We start from the raw sequence: 20,025 nt of genomic DNA, 5'->3' as shown, positions 1-20,025 counted from the left end.
ACTGTAACCTCTGCCTCCTGAGTTCAAGCAATTCTCCTGCCTCAGCCTCTCAAGTAGCTGAGATTACAGGTGCCCACCACCACACCAGGCTAATTTTTGTGTTTTTAGTAAAAATGGGGTTTCACCATGTTGATCAGGCTGGTTTTGAACTCCTGACCTCAAGTGATCTGCCTGCCTCAGCCTCCTGTGGTGCTGGGATTACAGGCATGAGTCACCACGTCTGACCCTGTATTTTTATCTCTAGAAATTTTATTTATTACTTTAAAATGGTATTATTAATTTAAAGAACTTTATTCCTATCTTTTCAAAATATTTATTTCAAATGCATGCCTAGAAGGCAAACATTTGCACATTATCGGCCTGCCCTGCTATTCATAGCTTGACTGATTCTTGCCATCATGCCTTATTTTATTGGTTTTGGGATTATTATTATTATGACATAGAATAATACAATCATAAAAATAATACTTACAATTTTACTATTTTTAAGTTTGATCTTTGGGAATTATTTGAGGACAGTGTTAAAAAAAAAAAAAGTCCTAGGATAAACTACTGTGCCATTATCAAGCAAAGTTCTCTCTAAAATAAATCAGGGATTGAGCCCTCTCAGGAAATCCAGGTAATGCAAAGTTGGACATGGGAGGGCAGCTGTAGTTACAAATTCTGAGGGGAGATATTTTTCCTGTTTATCCAACACCAATAATGACACAGCAGATATCCTATGGACTTACAGTGCTGTGTGTGTCTGTGCATGCATGCGTATGTATGCATATGTGTGTGCATAGTTTGTGTGTGTGCACGTGTGTGCATATGCATTTGTGTGTACATGTGTGCCTGTACTCTGTGTGTGTGCATGTGTACATGCCTGTACATGTGTGTGTGCGTGCATCTGTGTGTGTTTAGTTCTTTGATTAGGTCATCCTATATTCGAGTGCAGCCTCTTAGTGTCCTGTCTTTGGAGATCTGGTGTCAGACTCCCACCTTGATGAGCTACCTGGCTGAGCCATGAACACCTGAGCTGTAGCTCTCTGGTCTTTGGCAGACACTATAGTGTGATGTAGCTTCAATCTTTTCTTAATGCTCTAAATTTTTTCTTTAATTTTTTTTTGCTTTGTTTCCCCCACCCCTGGGGATTTTCTATTTTCTTTAAGTTAAATAAGACATTTAATAGATTTTTACTTTTTATTTTAAACTTTTGTTTTAAAGTGAGAACTTGTTCAGATACTGAATTGGTCATACTGCTGGAAACATATAACATATAAACATATTTAAAAATAAAGCAGGATTCAGAGAGTTTTTATTGGGGGATATGAAGAAGGTGACTCAAAAGTTTATATGGAAAAAGTTTATATGAAAACTTTAATTTCAAACTACAAGCCAAATCATATAAAGTAACAGATAGTCAGACACAAAGCAAATACATATAATTAATACTTATGGAAAATAAATGAGACATCTACAGCCAAATCTGAATTTATTTAGAGTATTAATTAGAAACTGATTTTTTCATGAGTGAATGTAACAACAATGTTTCCCACCAACTTTCACTTTGTCCTTAGATCAAGATAGGGTTTTTATTCATTGGTTGAGTGGCCACCTTAATCCTGGAGTTTAACTGTCAATGAGGAATATGAGGATTGTGAAATAAATTATTTAGAAAACCACTATAACACAGGTTTTGCTAAGAATTTGTCATTATGAACGCACAGTTTTTGGATGACTGGCATTTTAGAAGCTTAAATATTTTATTGCATTGATACAAAATGTAAAGGTCTAATCATGACTGCAGTTAAACCAAAAAGAAACATGTATGATAAAGACAGTATCTTAAATCAAAAAGCAATTAAAACAATTATTTTTCAGATTGGACAACTGCCTGATATTCCTGCATATAATAAAACATGTGGACTTTTAGAACTGGAAGGAACCTGGAAATTCTATGATCTATCTCTCTCGTAATTAGTGAGTATGGTGTTTAGGGTAGTTGATCATGAGGAAAGATTGACCTCTCTGTGTTTGGTGATACTAGATTCATAAAGTATCTGAGATGCATGCATAAACTCTAAGCTCATGCATGAAGGACAAGTAGGTTTGGAAGACATCCACACTTTCTTCAGTAAACAACTGGGGTCTCAGATACTTTCTGAGAATCTTGTGTGCATGTCCCTTTGCTATGCTGGGCTTTTGTGATGATAACTTCAGAGTTACCAGAGGCTGGGAAGGGTATTGGGGAGGTAAGGGGTGGGGGGCACTGGGGATGATTAATGGGTACAAAAGGTAGTTAGAAAGAATGAGTAAGACAGTATTTGATAGCACAACAGAGTCAATAATAATTTAACTGTACACTTTAAAATAACTAAACAAGTATGTTAGTGACCTCCTTTAGTTGTGATGTTTGTGACACAATGCATAAATGCTTGACGTGATGGATACCCCATTTCCCCTGATGTGAATATTACACATGGCAAGCCTGTATCAAAATATCTCATGTAACCCTTAAATATATGCACCTATTAGGGAGCAATAAAAATTAAAAATGGAAAATTTAAAAAGAAAAAAAGAAAAGAAAAGATTTAGTTGGGGTATACGACTTCATTTTCTACCTAGTTATGTCCTGATTTGTAAACACACATGTTAAAATATGGACTGAGAGGAAGGGGGTTTGTCACAGGGGACATTAAATAAGGTTTCATGGAGAAAGTGGCTTGAAAGTTTAAAGATAGCTAGGGTGGAACATGCGGACGTAGACAGATGGGAAAGAAGGACACTAAAAACAGGAAATAGCACAGACAAGGTTCCTGGGTTAAAACTGTGCAGGGGAATCTGCTGGATTTCTGCTAGTTAGATTCCCCTTCCGCAGATTAAGGTGGCACTTTGATCAGGATTCCGTATTCCCTAACCTCCGACTACTTTCCCCACTATGTTTTTTCTCTCTCTCTCTCTCTCTTTTTTTTTTTTTTTTTTTTGCTTTTTACGTGCACTCGATTCCTCATCTATGCATTACCCTCTGTTCTCATACAACTTCTCCAATTCTAATTTTCTGTATTTAATCAATGTCATTATTATGCCGGTCTTTAGATGAAATTCTATTTTTCAACAGCCTACCAGTGCATTATGGCCGGGATCAAATGCCCCCTCCTTGATAAACTCATCCCTGATTCCTCATTGTGACTTTTCCTTCCAGTAAATCCTCATGAAATATTTGCCATTTTTCTCACGTAGCTTAAAACATTGTTTTCACATTTATGAATTTGTATACTTAGACAACGAAGCAGAAAACTAGACTTCATTTTTAAATTCCCAGTGGTAACTTGCAGACCATCTTCGACATCATCAAAAAGTTTAGAAGGTGAAAAAGAAATAATTGTGGGGGCTTATATGTGTTTTACTCTTTTTCTCATATGCTTTATGGTTTGTTTGATGCTTTTTGTATGGTCGATTTATATATACTTTCATTGCAATTAATGTTATATTTAGGTATTATTATTCTTTCTTTTCACTTAAAAATCATGCCACATACCCCAGACTGTACATAGTAAGTGAACAGAGCTGGGATTAATATCCAGATCCAACTCCAAATTCCTTTTATTTCCTGCACTAGCATGAGCTGCAAATCTCTGACAGAACATGGTCCTTGCATGAGGTCATTTGCAAGGACCAAAAAGCATAAAACCAAAAAAAAAAAAAAAGTGTTCTTAGGATAGGGATCTCAGATTAGGACAAAACATCAAATATTAACAGGCCTTTCTTCAATGTGCGAGACTTATTCCTATAGTATTGTGTTCTTGACCTCCAGATTAGATTTTGAGGCTACAACTTTCTGGAGAAAAACCGAGCCATTAATAATGAATCTCAGAATATTATGTATTTTATAGGTCTCTGGTATTTCCTGATGAAAGAATTGATCGATAATGCCGTGTTTGAAAGTAGAGACAAGACTAACTCACCGGATGACAAACATGCAGCCAAAAAATCTTTTTCTTTGAAAATTATTACTTGTTGTAGTGTCCATCTTAGGAAATTAGTAGGTTAGTTAAAGCACACTAAAGGCATACAGATCCTGCTTCAAAGGTGACTTAACAAAGAGCAACTTCAAAGCACAAAGAAATCCTCAAGACAGTCACATCCTCCCCAACTCAAACTTCACCTGTTGACTTGTTTCATGCTTTAGCTGTCATGTAACCGAAATAGTCGGTTCCAGTTTGCATAGTGTGACAGCTACCAGCAGTCTAAATAAAACATCTTTCCCTTAAACAACATAAGCAATATTGAAGCATTCCCATATAAATAAAATGGATATGCAGTCCTCATAGGATATCACTCTCATATTGACATTGACATGTAACTCTAGTCAAAAAAAAAAAAAAAGAAGAAAAAAAAGAAAAAACCCTAGAAGAAAACCGAGGCAATACCATTCAGGACATAGGCATGGGCAAAGACTTCATGACTAAATTTCAAATAATTCTTAGCTGAATTCCCAAATTAAGGCAAGGATCTTTTGGCTTATTTGCTTGAACATTATACATTATTTTCAAGTGTGACTATTTTTTTCTAAAGTTTTATCATCTTTTATCAACTTACAAGTATTATTTCGAAAATGAAACTCTAATGTAAAGGTGAAATTGACCATTTTAGTTCTCAACCAAAAGTTAAGCCGTGGCAACTCCACAAAAAATGAGATTGACGCAGGAGAGAAAAAATGTTACTAAGTTTTTTAGAATAGTAACTGCATGCTATAGTTCGAGACACCTTTCAATTATATTATATTATTTAGACTTCATGTCAGCTCTATTATGCTATTTTGGTTTTGTTTCTGTATCGTGGGAAAGAAGATTTAACTTAAAAGTATTATAATAAAATGCAAGTCTTCTCCAGTAACCAGAGTTAGTAAATAGCAGAAGACAACTTTGGGGTCTTTTTGAATCTACGCCCTTTTGCGCTGTTTCTGAACTTCATGCTATTTCAAGTACTGTCCTACACATGCTATTATAACATGTAAACACATTATTGTTAAACGTATTTTTAAAAGTGAAAAAAGTTAAGTAGTCTGCCTTTCCTAATGACTCACATTTTAGACAAATTGAAGTATTCATGGCGGTTTACACTCTTCGTAATCCTGCAGTTAGCTGAAAATAATTTCCAGGACCTAAATCCTTTTACCATTGTACAATGCTGGATTCCACATGAATATTCTAAGTAGCAAAGTTCTATTGAATCACACCATTTGCATTTATTTTATTTATTTACCTATTTAAAAGGACCAAAAAAGCCATTGGAGCTATAACCAAGGTGTGGTAAACCCTCGGCTAAACCTGGGGTGTGGAGAGAGAAACTCTTGGTATCAGTACATTCCACAGCACACGGGAGGGTTTTTAATAGAAAATAAAGATTAAGAAGGAAGTAGAAATATCTGCCCCCACAGGCACAACTGGTCCTTTCTCCCCCTGGTGCTGTTATTATCAGCACCTGGGAGAGCTCCTCTCTCCCGCTCCTCTTCTCTCCCTGCTTTCTGATAGCTGCTGTTTGAACACTTCTCATTGCCCTATTCCGCATTCTATCGCTGCCTTGCTGCTGGGTCTACTCTGCCACGTTCCTCACATTCTGCTCCCTCTAACCTAGAGCATTAGGACATGCTGATCTCAACTACCACTTTTTTGTGAGTCAGTTCATGTTCTACCTGGGAAGGTCTTGGCAAGTCCATTTTGAATGACTTACAACTAGACTCAGTATCTACTACCATAATTATTATTTTGTATTTTATTTTATGCAGTGCATAATGTGGATTTACAAAGGTGCTCCTATTATCTAGACTAAAATTCAGTGTCTTAGCAAAATATTTGTCCTAGCTGTGAATTTTATCATATGACTTTATTAAGCTATTAAACTCAAATGATTTTCATATATGCATAATGCACTCCCTATTTGGTAATCTTTATTATACTGATGTCTTGTTCACTTCTGTAGTCCTGTGTAGATTATAAGATCCCTATACTGGAATTAAGTATCAGTAAACAAATGTGAGTGGCATTCAGATTCTGGGGTAAGTCTTTACATTTGTTTCTATTTACTTATTAGCTTTGTAAGATTTGCAAATGCATATTTTTTCTAAGTTTTTATATTATTGTCAGTGAAATTAGTATAATATTATTTCTTATATACAGTTCTTTAAAATAATAAGATAAGGTACAGGAAAATTTCAGCATATTGTAAGACTGAAATAATACTACGGTTTACTAATATTAATGTGGCTCTTCAGTAAATATATGTTAAATTTCCACATGACAGCATGTGTTACAATCATGAAGCACAGAGATAAATATATTACAATACATAAAATTTTGAAATTGTACCTTAATAAAGTTACATGTTTCAAATATATAAAGCTCAAACACATTCAAGCATCCTGGCAATAAATTGTACCATAAAAAAGGTTGAAAAAATGTAGAATCTTGTATTTTGTTTGTATATCCATAAGGTATATTAAGATAACAGGTATAAAAACAAAGCAAGGTGATATTAGGTGAGCGGTCCTTCTGTCATTTTAGAGATCAGTTAATTCATTCCTGTAGAAGTAAAATGTTTCAGGTTATGAAATGCTGTTTAAGGTGATTCAGCAATTTAATAACAGCATGTTCACTATAATCCACGTCTCTTGATTCTCAAATTGAAGATATATTTTAGTACCTACGTTATAATTATCTTAATAGCAGTAGGCTATATAAATATGCTTGGATTTTAGCCAAAGAAGGCTCTTCAAGGACCAAAGGCTTGAGCATTTTTGTAAAGTCCTTTAAGAAGTCTACTAACTACTGAAAACAAACAAGAGGCAGTACACACTACTGACTTATTTACCATGGGAGGCCTTGTGACCTATCGTCTTATTTAAAAGCTGATTTGTTTCCATCAATTAGGTTTCGGTGTGATTCATTTTACCTGTGTATGTTACTTTCTGCCCAAATAAATAAAAGGTATGTTACATGACCCTCCCAGAAAAATAAATATTAAATTCACAAAACACCCCAATTCTGAAAAGGTGTTCCAAAATCCCCAGCAAAGGCTCTGCATCCTCAAGGAGACTGGGCCAAATCCTTTCCTTTTGTAATTTCTAATGTAATTACTGGCATTCATAATTTATACACTCAAACCATTTACAACTACTTTTTCATATAGTTTTATAGCCTCTAACAGAGCTGATTCCAGTGAGGCTGACAGTCTCACTTCTTTGTGGGAGGATTAACTGGACAGCCTGATGAAATATGCCCAGGCACCACAGAATTCAGAGAATTATAGTGGTGCTAATGCCCGTCTGTTGTGAAGGCTGTGGTGGTGTTTTCATGATAAGCTCTGATTAGCAGGGCCACACATTTTAACGATTCTAAATTGCACTGGCTGAACTCTGGCACAGTGGCAGCAAATCTTTCTATATCGGAGTTGAAGTGCTGCAAAGATTGTTCTGAGATTTAGAGCTTGGAAACACAGTTAGTGAATTATTGTTTAAATACTACAGCAACAGTTCTCTGTGCTATCAGAACTGGTGAGAGGCACTCTGTTGTTCCTCTCGCAGGATACTGCCTTCTGGGACAGACTATTTTGAGTAGCACTCAGAGGCTTCAGACAAACGGACTGAGCTCCCAAGGCTGCCCCCAGCCCACAGAAAGTGGAAGAAGAAATGGGACCGAGAGTGGTAGCTCATGCCTGTAATATCCAAACTTTAGGAGGCCAAGGCGAGCAGATCACTTGAGGTCAGGAGTTTGAAACCAGTCTGGCCAACGTGGTGAAACTCTGTCTCTGTGGAAGAATACAAAAATTAGCTGGACATGGTGGTGCATGCCTGTAGTCCCAGCTACTCGGGAGGCTGAGGTGAGAGGATGGCTTTAACCTGGGAGGTGGAGGTTGCAGTGAGCTGAGATTGTGCCACTGCACTCCAGCCTGGGAGACGGAAGGAGACCCTGTCTCAAAGGAAGGAGAAGGAGAAGGAGAAGGAGTAGAAGGAGGAGGAGGAAGAGAAGAGGAAGAAGATTGATTTTTTATTAATGTATCATCAGAATAAATGTGTTAGTAGCAATGTATCATAAAGACAGACATTTCCTAAGGAGATTACAATTGTCATTTATTTGAATCAGGAAATACTTCCTCTGAGGACAAAGCATCTGCCAACATGTTCAATGCCTCCCCCCATGTTTTGTGAAAAAGTGTCTCGTTAAATACTGTCCCAACAAGCAGTGATTAAAGAGCTATGAGGATTACAAGTATCACACTGCATTCGCCTTTAAAGACTGATTATCTCTGTTTCTCATAAGGAACTCCGAGCTGATTAAATTATTTTCATTCACTAGTTAGCCCCCAAAAGGAGGACTGAAGGGCAAGAGGCATTTCTTCCCCAAAACTTTCTAAATTATATATGACTAAATCATTGTAAAACAGTACGCAAGGACACCAGAGGAGGAAACAAGGAAAACCAGTTCGTGGTAGGCTATAAGTAAATTTCAATAATAAGATCAAAACGTAAATAACTAGCCAGTGTGGAAATGTCAAATGCAAGTTAGATAGAGTTATTGATTTAGCTCCATTTCCTATCCGGACTCGATTTTCTATGCACGTGGACAGACATTGAACTTTTATATTTTGGCTTCAGGTGCTCATGATAGTTGGTGAAAGCAATGATCTAGGGCTCTACAAGCGTGCCAAGTGTTCTTGCATCTCAACAGGGTAGGTACCATTTTGTACTCTACCAGGTCCTGTCCAGTGCACACCTGTTCTGTCAGCAAGTGCGAGTGGGAGAAGAGGATGGGAGAGGGGATGAGCTATCCCATAAGTGTGGCTTCCCTAATCCATGTCTAATGGGTACATGCCTGGTAAATATTTTCTTCAAAGCTGTAATGAAGTGAAAATGTCTTATATTTGACGAATTGAGATGGATTACTTTGAGGTTTAAATTCTCTTTAGTTGAAGGCAAATCCTGATGATAATTTTAGAAATGTAAAGGATCTTATACCATGCCTAACCAAATGCTCTCATTTTACAGAAGAAACTGGAGGTTAGAGAAAGTAACCACCTCGCCTGAAGTCACACTAGCAAAATATTAACTAAAAATATGTAATAATAAACCCTAATAGGCATCTAGATCTTTATCAAGTCAACTATGTTTACGGTTCAACTTCTTTTATTTTCCACAACTATGACAAATACTTTTTCTCTATTCATAAATCTCTGGGAGCTCCTCTACTCATTCGCAGTTGATGATCTGATCCACTACTATAGCTGAAATGTCAAAGTCAACTTCTTTGCTTACCTTATCAATATACTCTCTCTATCTACCAACATACTTACCTTTCTATATCTTCATATTTGGCTGCATTCACTCTCTTTGTATTTCTGATACCAAAGGGCAATTTCACTCCCCTTAGTTAGAATACGCTATTTTCTTCCACACTATGAATAAAATCAATAAAATTGCCAGTTCCTCCTATGTTCTGTATATATGCTATGGCTCACTATTAATCCATAATCTTGTGTCTTTCTTGAACACACATGCACACACACTCACTCATTCAATATTTCTTTCATCCAATATCCGCTTCTTGATACAATAGTATATGTGTGCCACCTCTTTTAAGTCAAATTTCTTGAGCATTCCCTATTTTGTTTTCTGTTTACAGATCACCTAATTTTCAAATTATTTCAACCTTTTCTGAGTCTATCATTCTAATATGAGTTCTTGAGAAGCAGTGTAAACTCCATATTTCCAATTCCAATAAATATTTCAAGTCCTCATCTTACTTTTTTTCTCCGTAGCACCAATGGCCTAATAAATATCCAAATCCCTCTCCCAACCTTGGAAGACTCATCTGGATCTCACCCACCTCATGGGCTGTCTCTCATCCTTTGTCACGACTCCCTTTCTGAGGTAAAGTTCTGGAAATGCTGTCTACACTTATTCACCTTTCCTTCACCTACTACCTCTCAACTCCACAGAATCTAAACTTTGCCTCTACCATCCTGTAGAAGCTGCTTTTCCTAAAATCAACAGTGCCACCCATGTGGGAACCCCTCATAAAGTTATTGTTGTGGACAGAATGCGTTTGTCCCCCACCCATCAAATTTATATGCTGAAGCCCTGGCCCTCAGTGTGGCTGTATTTGCAGATGTGGCCCTCTAAGAAATAAGTGAGCTTACAGGGAGTCATGGGATGGGCCCCAATCCTGTCAGATTAATGTCCTTAGAAGACATGACACCGGAGATTTAGGGGGCTCTCTCTCTCTTTCTCTCTCTCTCCTTTTCCCCCTACACTTATCAAGGAAAAGCCATGTGAGGACATAGCAATAAAACAGCCGTTTTCAAGCCAGAAAGGGAGCTCTCAGAGACCCCAACCATGCCGATGCCTTGACCTTGACCTGTCAATCTCAAGAACTATGAGAAAATACATATCTGTTGTTCAAGCCACCCAGCCTATAGTGTTTTGTGATAGCAGCCTTCTCCAACCAATGCACATATAGATGGGCACAAAAACTAGAGTGACCTATTCGACTTTGCCTTTTAAAAAGTACCTCTTGACGGCCAGGTGCGGTGGCTCACGCCCGTAATCCCAGCACTTTGGGAGGCTGAGGCAGACGAATCACGAGATCAGGAGTTTCAGACTAGCCTGGCTGATACAGTGAAATGCCATCTTTACTAAAAATACAAAAAAAAAAAAATTAGCCGGGCATGGTGGCGCGCACCTGTAATCCCAGCTACTCGGGAGGCTGAGGTAGGAGAATCGCTTGAACCCAGGAGGCAGAGGTTGCAGTGAGCCAAGATCATGCCACTGCACTCCAGCCTGGGTGACAGAGTGAGACTCTATCTCAAAAAAAAAAAAAAAAAAAAAAAAAAAAGGACCTGTTGATGTGGTGGAAAGTGAGGTCAGATTATATTAGGGTTTTCTATCAGCTCCATGAGGATGACTGAAATGGTTATGGAAAGTGGTCAGTCAAGAAATGATGATGTCCTCAACTAGAACAGTGAAGGCTGGAATGAACACAGGGCTGTGGCTGTGGGAGACGTAGGGGAGAGAAAGCTAACAGGATGTGACTGCGTGGTGCCAGCCAGAGAGAAGATGGAGTCCAGATTGTAAGATTTCCAGACTGAACAGCTGGGCAGGTGGTAACGGTGTTTACTGACATATTACACAATGGAAGATAAGTCGATTTATAGGGATGGGGTATTAGCCACCTAGAATTTCATCACTGAAATCGTAATGTCCAGTAAGTTGTTGGAGATGTGGGATTGAAGATCATAAGAGAGGGCCGAAATGAAACTATATCTCGGAGGTGGCATCCATTCACTCATTCAACAATATTTACTGAGTACCTACTTACTATAAGCCAGGCACAATTATATGCTCCAGGGATATACATTAGTGTCTGTAAGGAAGACAAAATTAAGTGCCTTTGTCAATTTTACATTTAACTTGGTGAAATAAACAGTGAATAAATCAAATAAATAAATTTTATAGGATGCTAGAAGGTGAAATACACTTTATGGAACAGAAATCGTTGGCGTAAGAGAGACAGGTAGTACTTGATTGAGGTGATGTCGTTTTGAGCACATAGACACAGAAATACAAATTGTAGCCAAGAAAATTTACAAGCTGACATCTTTTTCACATACTGTACAGAAGAGGAGCTGGGGGCAACACTCATGATGATTCTTATGGAGAAAGAGGGGATTATAAGGGTATGATCGCCAAAGAAAAAATTTCAACTATATAAAAGTTGGAAGTATGGCAGATAAACTAAGAATTGAAAAAAAAACAGAATAAAAGTCTTTCTAAACATTTTTAAAGATACAATCCAATTTTCTCAATGTGCAAGCTCTTAATTACTGAGATGGAGGTGTGGGATTCCTCTTTGGTCTCACCCCATGCAGCCTTCTTCCCTGCTCACTCCACCCCAGGTAAAGCATACTTCTTGTCATATTTTAAGCACACTGTTTACTATGTTCACAGCCGCAGAGCCTAGGCATTGATATTCCATTTGCCTGCAATGTAACTCAGCCATCATCTGACCAGCTGACAGGCACACCTCATCCGTTAGTTTAAAACACAGGTCCTCGGAGGAGCCTTCCCTGACAGCTTCCCTGGGCAACTTTAGTTCCCACGATCAGTGCCTTCATGAGAACTTAAATGCACCTCCACAGCTCTCACCATGCTTATATGATTTTTAGTGTCTATCTTTCCCTTTGTATCCTCATTCTTTTTAGGGTCAGAGTAGTAAGCCACTTCATGTGGTTCAATCTACTTAATTATCTACTCATTTTCCTTCTTGAGATTACAGACCCTGGTCCATTCACCCTTAATATTTTTAGTGCATTTTTTTTTCCCTATAAAACAGATACTGGACTTGCTCGGCCCTATTGAATGGTTTCTGGCTGAGCTGTTCAGGCATGATCGGAAAGGAAAAGAAAGTAGAAGACAGGGAAAGAGAGGAGAGGGGAGGGCAGAGAAAGAGAAAAGAGTGGAAGGGAAGCAAGGAGAGACATAAAAATGGGAAGGAAAGGAGAAGCATAGGGACAGAAAGGAAAAATGGAACCAGGAGAACTAAAAACATGATTTAACAGTTAAAATGATTCATGTACGATGTTCCTACATTCCTACGTTTTAAAAATATAGATTAAGAGATAAATGTTATGAACTCTACATTTCATTGCTTTGTAACATTTTCTTAAAGTGCAAGAATCAAGTAAAGCACAATCACAAAATACAATTTGATGAAAGCTGTGAGATTTATATTTCTCTGTATGTATCCATTTTACACCAGGACAAATAAGGGCCCCTCCTGTTATTTGTGGAATTTGTATTTGTGCTAATTTAGACCAACAACAGAGGAGAAAATCAAGTATCTATTTCCTTTGTCAACATAATTTCACTCAAGGTAGGGATTAGTAAGAGCGAGAAAATAAGTAGAATATTGTCACTCTTGGAAAGTTACAAAGGTAGATGGAATCAAATACGCTTCCTTCTCGTTCACACCGCCAAATGTGGGCATGAGCTGTTACCTTTCTCTAAACTCATTTTCCCATCTAAGGCACTCTAAGTTCTTGAGACCAACAGATCTCCTTCGATGTGGCATCATCTCTTATCTTCCAAGAAAAAATTAGAAAATCACTCATCCACAGTCCCACTGAAGTTACACCTAACTACCCTCTGGGGAAAGTGAGGGTCAACATATCAGAATCCGCTCCCCTCATTAGGTGTCTTGAAGGCAACCAGGATGTGATCCTTTTGCCTTCTAAGAAGCTAGTTCAGTGATTGGGCTGTGGTATCCTCAACTTCCCAAACATATATTCACAAATATGCTTATGCATTTAAATGTATGCTGAGAAATCAATGGATTATTTCTTAACATTCAAGGTGAGTGCCTGAACACAAAAACTCAAAGCCAGAGAAACTGACTTCGTGTTTTACAGTGAGGAAGGAGATGATAAGGCTGCGAAGTTAGAAAGAAACTGTTTTCATCTTTACTACAAAATAATGGACAAATAAAAAGTGTATATCTTTAAGATGTAAAACACATTGTTTTGATATACATATACCTTGTGAAATTATTATGACAGTAAAGCTAACATATCCACCACCTCACAGAGTTACCATTTCTTACGCATGGTGAGAACAGTTAAGATCCACTTTCTTAGCAGTTTCGTGTATACAATAAAGTATTACTAACTGTAGTCCCTGCACTGTACCTGAGATCCCCAGAACATGTTTATCTTATAACCAAAGCATTTTGTACTCTCTTTTTTTTTTGTAAAGAATTTTTTTTTAATTTTTATTTTATTTTTCATATTTTTTTATTATACTTTAAGTTCTAGGGTACATGTGCATAATGTGCAGGTTTGTTACATATGTATACTTGTGCCATGTTGGTGTGCTGCACCCATCAACTCGTCAGCATCCATCAACTCGTCATTTACATCAGGTATAACTCCCAATGCAATCCCTCCCCCTTCCCCCCTCCCCATGATAGGCCCCGGTGTGTGATGTTCCCCTTCCCGAGTCCAAGTGATCTCATTGTTCAGTTCCCACCTATGAGTGAGAACATGCGGTGTTTGGTTTTCTGTTCTTGTGATAGTTTGCTAAGAATGATGGTTTCCAGCTGCATCCATGTCCCTACAGGGATCATTTCTATAGTTTGTTACTAGAGAAGTTTCTCATTTTGTACTCTCTGACCAACATTTTCCCATTCTTTCCATTACCCGACGTCCCCAGCCTCTGGCAATGAGCATTCTATTCTCTGTTTCTATGAGCTCAACATTTTTGTTGCTGTCGAGATAAGGTCTCACTCTGTCTCCCAGGCAGGAGTGCAGTGGCACAATCACAGCTCACCGTAGCCCTCACCTCCCTGGGCTCAGGTGATCCTTTCACCTCAGCCTTCCAAGTAGCTGGAACGATAGGCAAGTGCCCCCATGCCCAGATAATTTTGTAATTTTTAATTTTTATTTTGTAGAAAAGGCTTTTCGTCCTGTTGCCCAGGCTAGTGTCAAATTCCTGGAGTCTGATGTTTTTAGATTCCACCTAGGAGATCTTTCTGTGTCCGATTTATTCCACTTAGCATGATGGGCTTCAGGTTCATGCAAGCTGTTCCAAATGGCAGGATTTTCTTCTTTATGAGGCTGAAGAGTATTATAGAGTATGCATCATATTTTCTTTATCCATTCGTCTGATGACAGGCACTTAGGTGGTTTCCATATTTTGGCTCTTACGAAGAATGCTGCAGAAAACCTGAGAGTGCAGCTGTCTCTTTGAGGTGCTAATTTCCCCCCCGTTGGATGCAGACCCAGGCCCGGGACTGCTGGGTCATATGGTAGGTGCTATTCTCAGTTTTTGAGGAACCTCCATAATGGCGGTCTCAGCTTACTTTCCCACCAGCGAGGTTCCCTTTGCTCTACATCCTCACTTGCTATCTTTTGACTTTGGGACAATAGAGCCATTCTAACAGGGGTGAGGTAGTATTTTATTCTGGTTTTGCAGGAATAAAAAGAAACGTGTTATTAACAGCCAGTCCTCACACCCTCCCCTCCTGGTTCTATTGCTGATTCTACCTCTGATACAGTTCTTGGCAAGTTGTCATTCTCTTCGGATTTCAGTGACAATGAGCCCCAGTGTTCTTTTCATGGTTTACCTTCCCCCTCCTCCAGCACTCACATGCTCAAAGAAGCAGGGTCTATTTCTCAAGCAATAATTTCCTACTTCCTACCTCTACCACACTTCCTCATTACCTGTAAGCTTTGCTGACATGACCAAGGCCTGTTGGGTGCTTTGTAGTACCCTGGATGCACGTAGTCAAGGAGCGCAAACAGTGGGCCTTTCTAAGACTTTGCAATCCCCTAAGTGGAGAGTTTCCTCTAAAAACAGGCTACATGAAGGTTCCAAAAATAATACTATTTCATAATGAAGCAATAATACGTATTTTTAATTTTTAATCCTTTACAACATTGAGTTTCAGCTCAGGCATCACCTTTGTTTTAACATTAGCAACTACAAGTGCTGACATCCCACTCCCTAGAGCCCCGATGCAGACTCACCCCCAATTCACATAGCAAAGGAAGGGTGTGCATTTTGGAAGCATTCTTTAAGTTCTTCTTTTTGTAAATAAATTTTGTTATGTATATTCAGGGTATGCAACATAATATTATGAAATAGCTATGGATAGTAAACGGGTTACTATAGTAAACCAAATTAACGTATCCATAACCCCACATGATTACCCACTTTTTTTTGTTTGTTTCTGTGGCATGGGCAGCTAAAATAGGCTTATTTACTATAAATCCCATAGGCAGCACAGTTTTATTACCTATATTCTTCACGTTCTTCTTTAGCTTTACATATGTAGTTTAAATGTATATTTGGGAAACGGATGTGACTCCTAGAACATCACAGGGCTCTTCTTCTATAAGTGGTTGGAATTTTTGGAGACTCAGAATTCTTCCTTCTTATAGGGTGGACTGCCCAGTGAGCAGATCTCGGCCTGGGCCAGAACTTCAGAGAGCAATCTCTTCAGAATGCATGGTGGCTGGAAGCAGGCCTATCTATTAAAAAAAATTATTTCCATAGGTTTTGGAGGAACAGGTGGTATTTGGTTACATGAGTAAGTTATCTAGTGGTGATTTGTGAGATTTTGGTGCACCCATCACCCAAGTGATATATACTGAATTTGTAGTCTTATATCCCTCAGCCCCCCTGCACCCTTTCCCACGAGCACCTGAAGTCTATCGCATCATTCTTATGCCTTTGCATCCGCATAGCTTAGCTCTCACTTATGAGTAAATAGAATAATAATCTCCAGTTCCATTCAGGATGCTGTGAATGGTATATCTGTGAATGGTGTATATACACACACACACACACACACACACACACACACACGCATATATGATAAAATACTACACAGCCATAAAAAGGGGTGGGCCTCTCTACAGTGGCTATATGACTTCTCTGTAGTTGTGGACACATAGAAACCTTTCCCTGTCAACTGCTATTGGAAAGAGCAGGAGAGGAGACTGTAATTTCTTCTACTGTCCTGAAATTTTGGCTCAAAGGCACACCATAATAGTGTAGTAAGAATCCATTTATGTCAAAAAGGCAAGAAAAATAAAGCACCCTGGACCATCTCTCAAATTAACCCTGGGTGTGCTCTGACACAGTGTTTCCTGCCTTTCAAACTGGACACGACTCTCCTGCAACAATACTGAAACTTAGGAGACACTGAGGCAACATGTGGGCTCTCTGCTGTCACTCCAGGGTGGGCAAACCTAGCATTCCGTTTTAATGAGAACACGTTGGTGACACGGAAAATGTCAGGTACAAAAAAGAACCCAGGGGAAGATAACTTGACAAGAAAATAGACACCTGAGTGCCTGGAATGGACTCCTTTTGTTCCTTGATCTGGGTCTTCTTGGGCCCACTCAGTTTTAGGACCTAAGAGGTCTGTGGAAGGCTGCTTTTCTCCCTGTAAATATGCATAATACAAAAGGTGCCTAAGGAACTTCCCAGTCCCCACTCTATGATATTTACATCCACACCTCTCTGATTTCAGTGCTTTATCCTTTCAGCCTAAATACTTGGTTTCACATAAAATGAAAATCTTTTTGACTAAGGGAAATATTTGGGGCAATTGTCAATCACAAATGAATGCAGATGATCATAATTAATACTTATATAGCACTTTTATATTAATTATTTCAATTAACCCTTGCAAAAAAATGAAGAAGGCGATGCTAGTATATTTACTTTATAGAAAACTGTCAGAGACATTGTAACTCTGCAAAGTCACATGGCTACTTGTGGCAGGGACAGGATGAGAATCTGCCCAGATAATCTAACTCCAATCCCATTTTCTCACTCTCTCTCTCTCTCTCTCTTTTTTTTTTTTTTTTTTTGATGGAGTATCACTCTGTCGTCCAGGCTGGAGTGCAGGGACACGATCCCTGCTCACTGCAACCCCTGCCTGCTGGGTTTAAGCAAATCTCCTGTCTCACCCTCCCGAGTAGTTGGAACTATGGGCAGGCACCACCATGCCCAGCTAATTTTTTTTCTTTCTTTCTTTTTAAAAATTTTTTTGGTACTTTTAGTACAGACAGGTTTTCACCATGTTGGCCAGGCTGGTATCGAACTCCTGACCTCATAATCCACCAACCTCGGCCTCCCAAAGTGTTGGGATTACAGGCGTGAGCCACTGCACCTGGCCCCCATTCTCTCTGTGGTATAGGATATGCCTCCCACTTAGGTCTGAGAATGGTTCCAGGAAGGGTCTTGATTAGAAGAAGGAATCATGATGTGCTGTGCCTGGGGAGTCAGTAAAGAAAGGGAAGTAAAAGGAAAAGTTGAAAATTAACTCCAGAGCTAGCGTTGATGCTTTACTTAATAAGAAAAGATGTCACTGCTGTTGTGTTGTGTTGACAACACAACCTCAATAAAAAGACCGAGTGTAATCTACCTAAAAGTATTTTAAAAGTTGTATTGGGAGTAAGGTGTGCGACGTACGTCATTGCAAAATGCCTTTTTACTTTGGAAATCAACCTTTCTGTGCAGCAGATAGTTGATAGCAGGTATGTAAATATGAAGCAGCCATCAGCAGCCCAAATCAACCAAGTGGTCAGATGCCACATGCAGCACCCATGAGACCCCTCCTGCTTGAATGTACACAAACCACGGAACACACTCCAGCTGACAGTGACAGCCGCGTGCTGGGCTTCCAGGAACATGTGAATGTTGACACACTTTTAGAAACTTTGCTTCCATGCATTTTATTCTTGTGAGAGTGCATAAGCTCTGTCTCTTGTGGTTATGGAATGAGATCTTTCCATTTGCATTGCACATACAAAAATTAAAGTCTTTGGAACAATTATTCTATACAACTTTGATTGTTATTTTCACTGCTTGTGACATAGAATGCCCTCATCTAAGAATCAGAAAGTTAAGCTGCTCAAGGGGCTCTTTTAATGCTATTGGAAAATGTATTTCAAATAGGACTAAGCCAAGTACACAGGAAACATGGTGTTTTAGCTTTAGAGGATAATGTGATCCAGTTGAAGGAAAATTATGGCAACAGGCTAGAGTAGGTCAAGTTCATGTTTAAAACATTAAAATCTATGATTCGAAACCTTGCTAACTTTCTAATTAAAATTCTTCAATAAGTGATATTTTTAATGTGAAATTCTAAAGATTCCAAATGGGTCAGTTTAAAATCAACTTATGGTGATTTTCAGAAAATGGTGATCAAAGACAGCAGAAGAATGAAGGCATCAGGGAAATGGACTATCTTGAAGAGCCCACTTGGGGTGAGGCATTGTATTGGTTCATTTTCACAGTGCTATAAGTAAGTGCCTCAGACTGGGTAATTTATAAAGAAATGAGGTTTAATTGACTCACAGTTCCACATGGCTGGGGAGGCCTCAGGAAAATCATAATCATGGCGAAAGGTAAAGGAGAAGCAAGGCACATCTTACATGGTGACAGGAGGAGACAGAGAGTGAGGAAATGTCACACTTGAAAACCATTGGTTCTCATGAGAACTCACCCACCATCATGAGAACTGCATGGGGGAAAAAGGCCTCCATGAGCCTATTACCTCCCACCAGCTCCCTCCTCAAAACGTGGGGTTTACAACTCCAGATGCGATTTGGGCAGGGACACAGAGCCAAACCATAGTAGGCATCATGTCCAAAAGTCAGTCTGATAAAGTGTGGCCATAAATCTCTCCCCAGCTGTGTGGCACTGTAAATGAAGGCGGCAGCTTTTGGGATGGAACCAAGGCTGCAGTTGAAGCAGAAGCAGAGAAGGGTTGAGATTTCATGAAAGGAAATGGTGGATAATAATAAATTATGGCACTTAATCTGACTAAAGAGAGAAATGAGAAAAGAAAGTAAAGATAATGAGGGACAGTGAAAAATTGGTAGGAACAGTGGATTACAGGTTCAGGAAATACAGAACAATGTACAGAGTCAGGTGCATGAAGCTGGAACACGGGACATTTACAGTGAGGCTTCAAAGAAGCTGAAGTTTATAATCTCGAGAGGTCTGTGTTGAGATCATGGGATGGAATGGCTGAGGCCACAAGGGAAGCAAAACACTGGTGGAAAGGAGGTTAAGGCTAGGGTTTTAGAGAGAGCATTTTATGTACATTAAAATTTCACAAGACCACTACAGAAGTATTAATGGAGAACATAGAACTAGGATTGAAAATTTCAACGAATAAGGGCTAATGGGTTGCACAAGATTTGAACAAATATAACAAGGGACAAAAATCAAAATGTCAAGGGAGTTTTCCTGCCCTGCATTACTGCTGGTTTTTGGCAGAGATCTAGCAATCTACCGCTGTTCAACTACCTGATGGCTTTTTTAGACCAAGTTCTTGGGCCAGGTACAGTGGCTCACACCTGTAATCCCAGCACTTTGGAAGGCTAAGATGGGTGGCTCACTTATGGTCAGGAGTTCAAGAGCAGCCTGGCCAATATGGTGAAACCCCATACAAAATACAAAAATTGTCTGGG

At 39.0% G+C, this 20,025-nt stretch overlaps 1 long non-coding RNA gene across 2 annotated transcripts in view; it reads right to left on the bottom strand.

Annotated features, from left to right (window-relative positions):
- Window positions 1-20,025, bottom strand: part of LOC105491862 (uncharacterized) — a 38,447-nt gene that overhangs the window by 7,086 nt on the left and 11,336 nt on the right. The window contains exon 2 of one of the 2 annotated variants that reach the window (XR_011606582.1): window positions 15,828-16,062. The exons of the other annotated variant lie outside the window; for it this stretch is intronic. This is a non-coding gene — a long non-coding RNA (uncharacterized lncRNA). The remainder of the gene's footprint in view (window positions 1-15,827; window positions 16,063-20,025) is intronic. 2 annotated transcript variants of the gene reach the window in all.

Source organism: Macaca nemestrina, chromosome 8, assembly GCF_043159975.1.
Source record: "Macaca nemestrina isolate mMacNem1 chromosome 8, mMacNem.hap1, whole genome shotgun sequence".
In the NCBI taxonomy this organism is placed as follows: domain Eukaryota; kingdom Metazoa; phylum Chordata; class Mammalia; order Primates; family Cercopithecidae; genus Macaca; species Macaca nemestrina.
Note: the sequence above shows the minus strand (reverse complement) of the source record. Positions and strands in the feature narration are given on the sequence as shown.